Here is a 15,308-nt window from a genome sequence, read left to right on the forward strand (position 1 = left end):
ATCTGTAACCAGTGTATGAGCAGAGTGGGCCATCTGTAACCAGTGTATGAGCAGAGTGGGCCATCTGTAACCAGTGTATGATTAGAGCGGGCCATCTGTAACCAGTGTATAAGCAGAGTGGGCCATCTGTAACCAGTGTATGAGCAGAGTGGGCCATCTGTAACCAGTGTATGAGCAGAGTGGGCCATCTGTAACCAGTGTATGAGCAGAGTGGGTCATCTGTAACCAGTGTATGAGCAGAGTGGGCCATCTGTAACCAGTGTATGAGCAGAGTGGGCCATCTGTAACCAGTGTATGAGCAGAGTGGGTCATCTGTAACCAGTGTATGAGCAGAGTGGGCCATCTGTAACCAGTGTATGAGCAGAGTGGGCCATCTGTAACCAGTGTATGAGCAGAGTGGGTCATCTGTAACCAGTGTATGAGCAGAGTGGGCCATCTGTAACCAGTGTATGAGCACATACGTGCTTTTCTTCAGTGCTATAAGACATGGGAATATGTATCAAAGCTTGGAGAGAGATAAAGTGCCAACCAATCAGCTGCTTTTGAGTGAAGCGTCGCTTCTCCCGGCTACATAAATAGCCCTTCTGTGCAGCCCCCATTGAAACCTACAGGACTGTGCACGCATGAATGAAAAGGCAGAGAAATCAACGGTTTCTACCCTCTTTACTAAATATAAAGAAATTAGATTTCGCCACTGAAAATGCTGGAGAAAAACTTTACTAATGTTTATTAAAGAGACCCAATGACCTACTATGAGCAAACAAACAGCAGTGACTGATTCGTACACCTCCCAACATGACCCTCTCCAGGAGGTACGAAATGTTCTAATCCTGGACGTTTCTCTTAATTTATGATCGCCAGCACCTGTTTTGAACAGGTTAATGGATAAGAAAGGCGTACCTCCCAACTGTAAAGATTTTCACGGGACAGTCCCGTTTTTTTGGGACTGTCCCGCTGTTCCACCCGCGGGCCACAGGGTCCCGTGGTGGGGAGAGGGGGGGGGGGGCAGTTGGGAGGCTCCTGTCTCTGCTGCTCTTAGCAGAGCAGCGGTGAATAGACGCTGTGCGCAAGCATCTATTCACAGGTGAAAGAGGGGGCATGACAGCAGCTCACAGCTCCCAGTAAAAGGGGGCGTGGCTTGCATATGTGGCACTACCATGAGGCCACGCCCATTTCACATAGGTCACACCCCCTTTTTGTGCGCGCTACATGTGCGACAAGGTCCCTCTGTCATTTGAAATAGTTAGGAAGTAAGAGAAAGGTGTTTCAGCACAGGTGTTGGCAATCACAAGTTAAGGGGGACATTTACTAAGCAGTGATAAGAGCAGAGAAGTGAGCCAGTGGAGAAGTTGCCCATGGCAACCAATCAGCACTGGATTAACATCTATAATTTGCATACTATTAAATTATACAGAGCTGCTGATTGGTTGATGGGGCAACTTCTCAACTGGCTCACTTCTCCGCTCTTATCACTGCTTAGTAAATGCCCCCCTAAGACATACCTCCCAACGTAACCCTCTCCAGGAGGGACACAATGCTCTTGTAATACCCTGAGGCGACACTCTGCTTCTGGACTATTCTCTTCATTTATGATTGCCGGCACCTGTGTTGAACAGGTTAATGGATAAGAAAGGTGTTACAGCACAGGTGATGGCAATCCTCCATTAAGTGGAAAGTCCAGGAGCAGAGCATTGTGTCCCTCCTGGAGAGGGTCATGTTGGGAGGTATGCTGATGAGTTAAGTTACTAATCTTCTACAGAGAACTATCGCATCTGTTTTATATGTGCTCTGTCCCTTTAAATGGCGTGTCCCTGTTCACAAAAGCAAAAGGAAACAAGGAAGTAGATGTGTGAGTGAGTGTAAATGTGAGAGGCAGGGACACAGGGAAAGAGACTAGAGGGGCTGACACAGCTGTTGCATGGGATTCTCTGTATACACTATTTGTCTATACTGTACCTCTCCTATATCATCAACAGGTCAGCATTGTTCTTTCTCTGTACTATTTCATACGATACTATGTTATATCTATATATACGATTGTGCATCAGTGTGTGTATGTCTGGTATACGTTTAACATTTATGTACTGTATGTGTTATACAAAGAGAATTGCATTTTAATCTGCTTGATGTATTTATTGTACTTGATTAATTTATCCAACCAACAGTTTTTCTTTTTTTTCCTCATTTGTTGGATTTGGACATTGTGTTAAGCCAAGGTAATTTTTGTACTATAAAATATATCTTGCAAGGACAACTGTGTTTCTTAAAGCCAATGAAAAATATTATTTTTAAATCATATAGGGCATTGCATTTTGCATGTGATGTATCCCACCAGTCTTTGCAAGCATAACGGCATTTATTAACGCAGTATACTTGAAAAAGAATCACAAAGGATCCAGTAAGAGCTGTCCTTTGCTATAGAAGGACTTCTGAGCTTAAGGGGTGCTGTGAGGGATCTAATTGGATCCCTCTCAGGGGGAATTGTGAAGGCAAACCCATAGGCTTCTATAGGGCATTCCAGTTTGGATGCAATTTAAACGTTGGTGCATCCTGACCTTTAATTGTACAAGGCATCAGTAGCGGATCTTGCCACGGGCAAGCAGGACTTTTGCCCGGGGCGCCGCCTTCCGGAGGGCGCCGCACCATGGCAAGATCTGCTGCTGCTGTGGTGCCCACCGCTGCCGCGGCCCGCTGTCCCGCTGTCCGCTGTGAAGGGAAACTAGACGCTACGCGTCTAGTTTCCCTTCGTGGGCTGCCCACTGTGAAGGGAAACTAGACGCTATGCGTCTAGTTTCTCTTCCTGGAGAGGACCTTCACTGTAATGATGTGCGGTGCGCGTTGACGTCATCGCGCACCGCACAGCAAAGGTCCTCTCCACGAAGGGAACTAGACGCTTAGCGTCTAGTTTACCTTCGTGGAGAGGACCTTTGCTGTGCGGTGCGTGATGACGTCATCGCACATCCTACAACAGTACAGGGGGCGTAACTGACCACGCCCCATGTATGAAGCCACGCCCCCTAATGCCGCCCTGGGCGCCAGAAGCCCCTGAACCGGCCCTGCAAGGCATACATTATGCAGCTTAGGCTGGGTACACACTAGACAGCTTCATCATTTGTTTCAGTGACGAACTATGGCCCTCATTCCGAGTTGTTCGCTCGCAAGCTGCTTTTAGCAGCTTTGCACACGCTAAGCCGCCGCCTACTGGGAGTGAATCTTAGCATCTTAAAATTGCGAACGAAAGATTCGCAATATTGCGATAAGACATCTCTGTGCAGTTTCTGAGTAACTCGAGACTTACTCGGCATCTGCGATCAGTTCAGTGCTTGTCGTTCCTGGTTTGACGTCACAAACACACCCAGCGTTCGCCCAGACACTCCTCCGTTTTTCCCAGAAACTGTAGCGTTTTTTCACACACTCCCATAAAACGTCCAGTTTCAGCCCAGAAACAGCCACTTCCTGTCAATCACATTACGATCACCAGAACTATGAAAAAGCCGTGAGTAAAATTCCTAACTGCATAGCAAATTTACTTGGCGCAGTCGCAGTGCGAACATTGCGCATGCGCACTAAGCGGAAAAACGCTGCGATGCGAAGAAATTTACCGAGCGAACAACTCGGAATGACCCCCTATATATCTGACGTTCAGAGAAATGTTTTGTCAGCTCTGCTGCACAGCTAAGGCCGAAATATCTTGCAGATACTGTATATCGGCATGTCTGGCTGGGTATCTGGATGATAGGTCGACATGGTCATTAGGTCAACAGTGCTTATGGTTGACCGGTACAAAAGGTTGACATATGTAAATGGCCGACACAGCTTTTTTGGGTCTTTTTTTAATTCTTTTTCAACTTTTTCATGCTACACAATTCACGTGGACTGGGAATCGTAACCTGTGCAGGGGTAGCAGGGCAAGGCACCTTGTCTGAAGCATGGTAACCGAAGCGTTATACTAATTGGGATTTCAGGTGCTGTGATGGTGAAAACAATACATAAAAAAAAAAGTTGTGTCGCCCATTTGTCATGTCGACTTTTTACTGTGGCGACTCTTTGTCCCTGACAACCTTTTCCTGTGTTGACATTTTGATAATGTTGACAGTCCTGTCATGTCCAATAGTGGACCTAATGACTGTTGACCTAATTAGGGTTGACCCCGTGATCCATACTGTGTGTCGAGATGACCCCCCCTTTCTGTATACTGACTGCATGCAGTAGCAGATTTACCACTATGCTATATAGGCACCCGCATAGGGCCCAGCTGGTCCCAGGCGGCCTGCCGCAGAGAAGGGATCAGCAGCATTACAATGAGTCACTTAAGGCTGGAACATGGGACCAAAAATATCTTCAGTAATGTGCACGGTCGTCCAAGGGTATGTTCCTGGTGTGGCCCCTGTTATTTGGGGGCAGGAGGAGCCCTTGTTGTGGGGGAATGGGCCTAGTGTCACCCCTGGATGGGACTTTATCATAAAAAGGGGAAGTGATATGGGGTGGAATGCCCTCTATGGCTCCCTGTATTGATGAGCAGGCGGTTGCGCATGGTGCTTTGAGGAGGGTCCTGTGTGCTGGGAGGGGGCAGTAGGGGATCAGAGACGTGTGGGGATGGTGCTGCCTGCTACAATCAATGGGGTGATGGTGCACACACTGACTCCTTGTTGCTACAATTAGTGGGTGGGGGCCAGGGGGGTCACATATTGACTTGGGACCTGCCTGCTACAATCAGTGGGGGGCGGCTGTGGATTGATTGAGGAATGGGGCCCCAAATCTGTGTCTTGCTTAGGGCCCCATGAGGTCTAAATCCTGTTTTCCGGGGTTTTACCGCATTTTTAAGTGTACTAACCGCCGGCCACCTGCGTATTGGTGCGGAGGGTATTGCCATCTTTTTATGGCGATACCTATGGTTTCCTACCGCATCCCGCCACCTCGGCCGCCCCGTGCCACGCAATGCCCCCTCACCTGTGTCCAGTAAGCCTCCCGATGCGCTCCACGATCGCCCAGGGACTCTATGCACATGTCACCTCCCGGTACTGGGAGGTGACGGACCAGACAGAGACATGTCACCTCCCGGGACTGGGAGGTGACGGACCAGACAGAGAACCCCTGCCAACCCTCTCACAGGTATCGCAGGTGGTCTAGTTGGTACATATGCGATTAGCGGCGATGTATGTTAGTACGTTCTGCCCACGTATGCTTACCTGATCTGCCACTCTGTTGAAGTGATATAAGTCATCAAACATGTTGCCCAGGTCTGCGGGCCTAATTCAGACCTAATTGTAGAAATGTGAAAAAACGCACATCTACGATCAAATTCTTTGTCATGTGGGGCAAGTTTGCCCCGCATGCCGTATCTAGCTCCCTGCCCCCCCTCCCCGCATGGTGGCGATGCTTTCGCATGTTTTGAGTAGCCCTCTGCCTATGCAGCCCACTGTGTATCCCAGTTTTTGATGCAGAGATCCGTTCTGCAGATGTGCATAATATAATATTTAAACATTTGAAAAAAATACTTTTAAAGCATAATGTTATGAATGGTTTTGAAGTGGTTAAAAAGCAAATGCATAGGCGTGCGCACGGGGGGTGCCTGGTGCGCACAGGCACCCACTAATGTCCGGCACCCCCCGCATACACGTGCATGCCTGTTGCTGCTGCCGCCAATTCCCATCTCAGTCTGACGCTGAACTTGAAGGGAGGAAAGCACTGCGCACGTCTCTCCTGCTCCTCACTGTATGTCCCCGTCTCCGGCAGTCATTTACAATGTCTCTCAGCTTTCAGCCAATTAGAGGACTGGCTCTTGATTGGCTCCCGGCCCGTGAGCTTTGGTTGGCTCACAAGCCGGCGCCATATTTCAAATGGCCGCTGGAGACAGCCAGGGACTCGGTGAAGTGAGGCACAGGAGAGACGCGCGCTGCGCTCTACTTCCCTCAGCGGCAGAGACGGAAATCGTCGGCACTGGCAACAGAGGAGGGTGAGCACAAATGGGGGCATTTATGTATCTGGCACCGCTGGGGGCATGTGTGTATCTGGCACCGCTGGGGGCATGTGTGTATCTGGCACCACTGGGGGCAAGTGTGTATCTGGCACCGCTGGGGGTATTGAGTAAGGTGCACCGCTGGGGGTATATTTTTATATTGCTTTGAGTACCAACAGGCGGTGCTAGACACGCCCAATAGGTGGTGCTAGACACACCCAGTAGGTGGTGCCAAACACACCCTTCCGACGGTACCCCCTAACAAAATGTTTTGTGCCCGCCTATGAGCAAATGTAAAGCACTGTGGGGGTTATTCAGGAGTGGAAGCAAACCAAAAAAAGCAAGCCACTGGGCAAAACCTCACTACATTATTAAGATGAACAAATACCAGGAGTTCACCACACTGCAAATCACATACTCCTATGCAGTACCTCATCTTTGTCCTAGTCACATCGACATGCGGTCCCAACTATGGAGCCATGCTCTTCACTCATCCACCTACATGAAAGGGACTGAGCTCAGGGCCTGATTCAGAGTAGTACAGTACCTAAACCCGATGGTCTACATACGACCCCGATGGTGGGGGACCTGAGCATGCCCAGGACACATTCTGCACATGAGCACAAGGAGTCCTGCATGATCGCTTGCAGTACCCCCTTAGCCGCAGCATGTCAGCAGGGGCGATGCGGACCATTCTGCAAAATGTGGATATGTCATTGGATGCTGATTTCCTGTACCTGAAAGAGGAATTCTGAGGGCCAGTCTGAGTAAGCTTCAGTATACTCAAATGACCGAGAGCTGTGAACATCGCAGCCAATGTTGTCGCAATGGCAGCGCTCAGAACTGCATGAATGAGGCGCCTTTTTGCTACAAGTGCCTCCTTCAGCATTAACATATCCAGAGCCGGCCCTAACCAATATGATGCCCTAGGCAAGATTTTGGCTGGTGCCCCCTAGCACCGCCGCTAGCAGAGATGCCTGGCATGAGTCAACTGGCAGCGCTGCTAACGTTGGGCGCCTTTTGTTTAAGAAAATACACCTTATTTGCATAACTAGGTGGCTAGGATGCACAAGCAGCTTCTGCTGATTAAAATGATATGTAGCATGCTTATATTCTGTGTGCGACTGCGGCTGTATCTGCATACGAAATGCTACATTACAGTGATTTCCAGGAATACACTGCAACGTAGCATTTCATATGCAGATACAGCCACAGTCACACACAGAATATAGGCATGCCGCATATAATTTTAATCATCAGAAGCTGCTGGTGCCCCTAAGCATACCAAATGCCCTAGGCATTTGCCTAGTTTGCCTATGCCTATGGCCGGCTCTGAGCATATCAGTTGTATGATATTGCACAGTCTCTTCCATGTGTAGCCTTCGGGGACTTCGCTACTGTGCTTACCAATACTTGCCTACTCTTCTGAATCAGCCAGGAGGCTTCCGAAAATCTATGGCAGGCAAGTCTCCCGGAGCCAGTGTCACCGGCATTTCCGGCAGAGGGTTCCTAGTGAGCTACATTCCACAAAGTGTAGCCCAAAGGCTGCAGCGGACTAACGGAATAAAAAGATTGGAGTAGCTGCGGGGGACAATATTGGGAGTGCAAAGCCAGCTGCAGAGCGGAGGACACTGCTGGAGAGGGGGATGTCGCTCGCGACCGAGATAGGTAATGTTGAATACCAACAGCAAGTTGATCGCAGCAGGAAATTTTTTTAGCAGTTGGGCAAAACCATGTGCACTGCAGGGGAGGCAGATATAACATGTGCAGAGAGAGTTAGATTTGGGTGAGTTATATTGTTTCGGTGCAGGGTAAATACTGGCTGCTTTATTTTACACTGCAAATTAGATTGCAGATTGAACACACCACACCCAGGGCCGGTTCGAGGGCCCTCTGCGCCCCGGGCAGGAAATGGGGGTGTGGCTTAATACAGGGGGCGTGGTCATTTACGCCCCCTGTATAGTAGTAGCGCCGCTTAAATGCTGAGTGGTGCGCGATGACGTCATCGCGCACCGCTCAGCAAAGGTCCTCTCCACGAAGGGAAACTAGACGCGTAGCGTCTAGTTCCCTTCACAGGGGACACAGCTCACAGCCGGGGGACAAAGCGGGCACCGGAAGGCGGCGCCCCGGGCAAAAGTCCTGCTTGCCCGTGGCAAGATCCGCTACTGACCACACCCAAATCTAACTCTCTCTGCACATGTTATATCTGCCTCCCCTGCAGTGCACATGGGGGGTCATTCCGAGTTGTTCGCTCGCAAGCCGTTTTTAGCAGCTTTGCACACGCTAAGCCTACGCCTACTGGGAGTGAATCTTAGCATAGTAAAATTGCGAACGAAAGATTAGCAATATTGCGGAAAGACATCTCTGTGCAGTTTCTGAGTAGCTCCAGACTTACTCGGCATCTGCGATCAGTTCAGAGCTTGTCGTTCCTGGTTTGACGTCACAAACACACCCAGCGTTCGCCCAGCCACTCCTCCGTTTCTCCAGCCACTCCCGCGTTTTTCCCAGAAACAGTAGCGTTTTTTCTCACACGCCCATAAAACGTCCTGTTTCCGCCCAGAAACACCCACTTCCTGTCAATCACATTACGATCGCCTGAACGATGAAAAAGCCGTGAGTAAAATTCCTAACTGCATAGCAAATTTACTTGGCGCAGTCGCAGTGCGAACATTGCGCATGCGCACTAAGCGGAAAATCGCTGCGATGCGATGAAATTTACCGAGCGAACAACTCGGAATGACTCCCATGGTTTTGCCCAACTGCTAAAAAATTTCCTGCTGCGATCAACTTGGAATTACACCCTATGAGGAAAGCAGGACAGTGTTGTGTAGTGTGGGAAGCGTTTTTTATTTTTATTTTTTCATTTCAGCAGTTTGACTTTTAGTAAACCATCAAAACAATTGTGTTAATAAATGGCGGTTTCGCTAACCCATGCTTCAGTAAATGTCCCGCAGAATTAATTAACATTTTATGCATGCATTACTCATTTTATGGGCGATTCTCTGTGATGCACGGGACAGCTACACAAATTCAAACGACATACTTCTCCAAAATACCAAGATTTTAGTGGGCTTAAGTTATAGGGTAAGGCATTGCTACTAAGCAATTATGTTTTCATATAACAACAATTTCTTAACAGACCAGTTTATAAGGGGGAAAAAAATGTAAAAGCTTGTGATGCATGGGACTCATGGAAAATTGCTTTTGTATAAATTAAATGAAATAATTAAAGAACTGTGAAATTTAGTGAATTTTTAAACCTTGTGATGCACAGGACTTGTGTGAATTATTACGTGTTTTCCAGTCTTGAAGGCTGTGTTTAGCATTTTGGAACAATTATTTAGGCAATTTTATGGTTAGTTCAAAACATAACATATATTCTGAAAACCGGAAAATTCCGGACCTGTAGTGACGTCATGAGGCATTTAGGCAGATGAGTTTCGAAAAGACAACAATCTCAATGGGGGTCATTCCAAGTTGTTCGTATCTGTGCTAAGTTTAGCACAGCTACGATCGTAAACTCAGACATGCGGGGGCTAGTCCGCCCCGCATGTCAGTGCCGCCCCCCCCCCCCCCGCACAAATACAAAAGCATCGCACAGCGGCGATGCCTTTGTATTTGAGGTGTAACTCCAAGCCAGCGCAGCTCCTGCTCGTCACTCCCGCTGGCCGCAGCGGCTGCGTGACACGTCAAGCAGCCGCCGCGGCCCGCCCCCCCAACAGTCTGGTCACGCCTGCGTTGGCCGGACCAATCCCCCTAAATGGCGGCTTAACGCCGCCGTTCAGCCCCCTCCCGCCCAGCGACCGCATCTGTCTCAGAGGTGATCGTTGGGCACCGATGACTGCCATGCGCCGGCGCACTGCGGCGCCGGTGCATGCGCAGTTCCGACCCAAACGGTGTGCTGCGACAAACTGCAGCGATGGGGTCGGAATGACCCCCATTGTTCGAATCTTGCAGGTAGAGTTTGCTATGAACTACAGTTGTTAATTTCAAAATGAAGCGCAGAGTGCACTTTGGCCTAGAAGCAGTGCGGCATTATTCGCTACTGCTGTTATGTGCCACCAGACTTTCCTAATCTGTTCTGACGTTTCAGTAATGATTCAGCTTGGTAGAACTAAACAGTGGAAATGACCAACACAGGAGAATAAGGTGTTTTACACCCAGGACAACATTGTAAGAAAGATACAGTCTCCAGATGGGATGCGGTCAAGATGCCGCTGGCCGGAATCCCGGTGGTCGAAATTCCGACGACGGAATCCCGACCGCCACAATCCCGACATATTCTCCCTCCGTGGGTGTCCACGACACCCATAGAGGGAGAATATAATAGTGTGCCGAGCGTAGCGAGGCACCGTGCCCGCAGCGCGGCGAGCGAAGCGAGCCCGCAAGGGGCTGTGTTCCGCTCGCCACCCCTGTCGGGATTGTGTGGTCGGGATTCCGGCGTCGGGATTTCGACCGCCGGGATTCCGGCCGGCGGCATTTAGTACTGATCCCCTCCAGATGTTGCAAATGCATTAGGGTATTACTACTTTTTTGTGTGATGCAAGGGACACTTTAGGTTCTGCAGCGGGGTACATTGTTTTCCACAGGGAAAAAATCGGGTGTAGAGTGGATCTTGATCCAGAGAGGCACCAACAGGCTAAAGCTTTAAGCTGTCCCTGGATGCATTGTGGGGCCTCCTATAACCCCGCCTCCAGGCACTGTGAGCTCAGTTTCGAGTTGGTGCCTGTAGAAGCAGGTCACTAACAGGAGGGCTGCGCTAGGCAGCCCTGAAGAAAAGCCTTTTCAGAAGACTTCAAAGGATGCAGCACTGATATGTCAGGGCGACATTCAGTGCTGCCTCTCCGTCACCTCCCAAGCAGCTTTGCATTCTACCGCGGCCTGTTCCCACTTCCCAGCTACGGCTCTAGGCACAAGGTCGCAGATGCTCTCCTGGTTTGCGTGGTTGCTACGGGGAGGAGGTAAGAAGGTCCCCCAGACGGGACCCACCATTAAATCGCGTTCCAATTGCCTGTCTAGGGAGACGGACTGCGGCGCTGGCGTGTGACACTGTCACCGAGTAGGGACCCCACTATATCCGCCAGGGCATAGGAGTACAGGTCGGGTGTACTAACGCTCCTATTAATAAAGCTCCGTGGTACCGGCGGTGAGGCCCAGCATAGTGGAGTTGGCACTTGACCTGTAGCCCCTCCCCGGCCCAGGGCGACATCTGCTGCAGATTTTCCCACCCTGGAGCTTCCTCAATCCCTGACGGAGACGCTGGGAGCCATCTTAGGTATAGCTGCGGCTGGTCTCCGGGACTGCAGGGCAAGTCTCCCTTGTAAAGACGCCTGTATACAGCGCTGTAACTTTACAAACACTTGAGCATTCTACACTTCTTCATACAGACAGCGTTAGTTAAGAAAAAGTGTACCTATTACAGAATATATTATATGAGTATTCTGATATATGCCTCTGGTCTAGGACTGTGCCGTGTTCGTGTTTGCATATGTGTATGCGTGTGTATATATAATATATATATATATATATATATATATATATATATATATATATATATATAATTAGTTCAGTGCAGTTTTATTGTAGTATAATAATTATCTGCATTGCTAATGTGTGTGCCTTGTCTGCTGTAAGGTTTCACTTTCAGTGTTTCCCAGAGATCTATCACTATATTCTGTACCCTAAGGGACTTTTATATAGTGCGTCAGAGTATTTACCTATTATGTGTATTCTACTGTGTACTCAGTCACATATTACCAGATTTATTCGCAGGTGTTGTGTACTGGGGACTCAGTCACATACTATCGGATTTATTCGCAGGTATTATACTCTGTGTGGCTTCATCGTACTAAACCGCTCTGTGTTGCATTTGTGTATAATGTCTAACAGAAAGGGCAGTAAGTCTGTGATGCTCCTGCATCATGCAGAGCATGCGCCAAGGATTTAGTTGTGTACATACACCCCCTAGTCAGTCCGCGGCTCCTGTAACCAATCAAGAGCCACCCTGGGCCTTGTTCTCAAACCTACTGGGTACTCTAGTGGAACGCCCCTATGGGACAACCTGTACCATTAAGCCTCAAATAGTCCCCATGGTCAATCCGCCTTGGACGAACAACCTGTCCAGTAGCGCACGCAGCCTTGTCTCCATCTCTGCACCAGCCGCGCACCCTCACCCCAGTGCTGCTGCCCGGCCACCACTGGTTCAGCTGTTGGCGCTTCCGCGTCAGGTGGCTTTCATATCCATTCCATCTGATGTGGAAGCAATGACAGCTGAACCAGCGGTGGCCGGGCAGCACACCGCGAGTACAAAGCTGACAGGGAGAGTTTCTGCCCGCCCAGCACTGCCAGCAGTCATGGAGGAACTCCTGCAGCAAACTATGGGGGAAAGGGGGGCTGCGTGTATGCCCTTTGGGTTTTAAAACTGCTTTTTCTTTTCTTTTTTCCCCTTCGGACAAACTTGTTAACATACAGTGTGTGTGTGTATATGTATGTGTATATATGTATGTGTGTGTATATATATATATATATATATAATGTATGTTATGTATCTCTGGGTTATCTAAGCGGGCTGCTTCCTCCTCACAATCCACAAATCTCTCAGATGTTTCATCTGAAGAGGAGGGGGAACATACTGTCCTGTCAGACACTGAATCAGGCATTTCTGACGAGGACTCTACATTGCAAGTTGACGTCCCTGTTCTAGTCGTTGCTATTAAGCAAATCCTACAAATCACTGATGATGAGGATTCCACTACTGTCACCAAGAAAACTGTTTAAACGGCAGAAGGTGGCTATAAATCTATTACCCCATTCTGACCATTTGGGTAGACATCAGGGAGGAACCCTGGTCTAATCCATTGAATAAATTCCCTCTCTCCAAACGGGCCTTAGCTCACCATGCTCTCCCAGCAGAGTTATGTAACAAGTAGGGAAAATTCACCGCCGGTTGATTCATATGTCACTCATCTAGTGGTGTCATCCACTCTGCCTGTCACCACTGTCACTTCACTGAAAGAACCGACAGATAAGCGGGTGGAGGTATGCCTGAAATCTGTTTACTCCCTGACAGGTGCTGTACATAGACCCATTATTGCTGCCTCCTGGGCTGCTAAAGGTATTGAAGCATGGGTTCAGGCATTAGAGGAAGAGCTGCCTGAGGATATATCTGACAATACCTGTCTCACATCATCACCGCCTCTTATTATATTCACGAGGCGTCCTCTGAGGCTGGTGTGTTGGCGGCCAAGGCGTCAACTACGTCTGTCCTGGCTCGCCGCATTCTGTGGTTGGCTCCAAAAAGACCTTGGAGGTACTCCCTTTTAAGGGAGTCATCTTGTTTAGGGAAGACCTAAGTAAAATTGTGTCTGAACTAGCGGCTATTGTGTCTGAACTAGCGGCTGCTAAGACTGCCTTTCTCCCAAATACTAATCCTTCTGCACAGACGGCAAAAGGTACCACTTTTCGTTCCTTTCAACCTGAAGGGAAAGCAAAAGGTCAGGCATACCCGAGACAATCTCGTGCTTCCAAAATAACTAAGCCCAAGGCAAAACAGTCCTGGGCCGCCCACCAGCCTGCTTCTAAACAAGACAAGACTGCCGCATGATGGGGCGGGCCTCCCCCTGGGGGACCCCAGGGTGGGAGGCAGACTTCTGTGATTCACCCAGGTCTGGTTAAAGATCACTTCAGACACATGGGTGTGAGAAGTTGTCTCTCACGGGTACGCAGTCTGTTTCAAGAGACGTCCCCCCTCGCCAGCTTTGCACCACGGTCATCCCTTCGGATACACTAAAGACGCAAACTCTGCAGCAGGTTGTGATTTCCCTCCTGGATACAGGAGTGGTAGTGCCGGTGCCTTTGTCCCAAAGGAACAAGGGTTACTACTCGACCCTGTTTCTAGTCCCAAAACCCAATGGGTCATTCCGGCCTACACTCAACCTCAAATCACTAAACAAGTTTGTGAGAGAGTCCAAGTTCCATATGGAGACACGGCGCTCAATTGTGCTGGCAATGGAACCCGGAGACTATATGGTATCCCTGGATATTCAGGATGCGTACCTGCATATACCTATTGCCAAGTCACATCAGCAGTATCTGCTGTTAGCTATTGCCAAACTACCCTATCAGTACCAGGCTATGCCATTTGGGCAGGCTACGGCTCCTCGGATCTTCACCAAGGTCATGGCCGTAATGATGGCCTATCTCCGTCGCCAGGGAGTCAGGATCCTGCCATATCTGGACGAATTGCTGATCCTGGCAAACCCCCACGATGTCCTCCTCAGTCTTCTACAGCTGACAGTAAGCTTCCTACAAGCCCACGGGTGGCTCATCAATTGGAAGAAATCCTCGCTGGTCCCAGCTCAGAGTATGGGGCACCTGGGGGCACTCCTGGACACACAAAGTCTGTTCCTGTCTCCGGATAAAGTCATGAAGCTTCAGGACAGGATAAGCTGCTTCCTCTGTCGCCCCAGAGTGTCGATACACTCGGCAATGCAAGTACTTGGCCTGATGGTGTCAGCATGGTAGAGTACGCTCAGTTTCATTCCCGTCCTCTGTAGAAGTTAATCTTTTCCAAGTGGGTCGGCCTACCTCATCGGATCAGATCTCACATGGTTACCTTGACTCCGGAGGTTCGTCATTCACTGACCTGGTGGCTCCAGGACCAGCAAGTGAGCAGGGTCATCCCTTCTGGATCCACGACTGGTTCCTGCTGATGATGGATGCCAGTCTGCGGGTATAGGGTGCGGTGTTGGTGCAACACTCTTTCCAGGGTCTTTGGACCAAGGAGGAGTTCCTCCTCCCTGTAAACATTCTGGAACTGCAGACGGTGTTTAATGCGTTAACTCTCACCCTGCCTCTGGTACAGAACAGGCCTGTTCAAGGCGGCGCTCAAAGCCGCATGGCAATGTTGGAAGTGTCAAAAATCCTTCAATGGGCAGAACGCCATCAGCCAGCCATATCGGCAGTGTTTATTCCGGGGGTCCTAAACTTGGAAGCGGACTTCCTCAGTCGCCAGGACGTACACGCCGGAGAGTGGAGTCTTCATCCGGAAGTCTTTCAGCTCCTAGTGGACATTTGGGGACTACCAGATGTAGACCTGATGGCGTCTCGACACAATCACAAAGTTCCGGTCTTCAGATCAAGGACCATGGATCCTCAAGCAGCATTCGTGGAACTTTCGGCTGCCTTAAGTGTTCCCTCCAGTGACACTCCTGCCCAGGGTCCTGTGGAAGTTCAAGCAAGAAGGAGGAATACTACTTTTAGTGGCCCAGGCGGCATTGGTTCTCAGACTTGCAGGGTCTATCGACAGAGCGTCCTCTTCTACTTCCTCAACGATCAGCCCTCCTCGTAC

General features: G+C 49.5%; 1 protein-coding gene across 1 annotated transcript in view; it reads left to right on the forward strand.

Moving 5' to 3' along the window:
- The first annotated feature begins 1,871 nt into the window (after positions 1-1,871).
- IKBKE (inhibitor of nuclear factor kappa B kinase subunit epsilon) overlaps positions 1,872-15,308 on the forward strand; it is a 162,480-nt gene continuing 149,043 nt past the window's right edge. The window contains exon 1 of the mRNA XM_063955165.1: positions 1,872-1,976. The gene's annotated coding sequence lies outside the window, so the exon portion shown is untranslated. The remainder of the gene's footprint in view (positions 1,977-15,308) is intronic.

Source organism: Pseudophryne corroboree, chromosome 2 (genome assembly GCF_028390025.1).
Source record: "Pseudophryne corroboree isolate aPseCor3 chromosome 2, aPseCor3.hap2, whole genome shotgun sequence".
NCBI lineage: Eukaryota > Metazoa > Chordata > Amphibia > Anura > Myobatrachidae > Pseudophryne > Pseudophryne corroboree.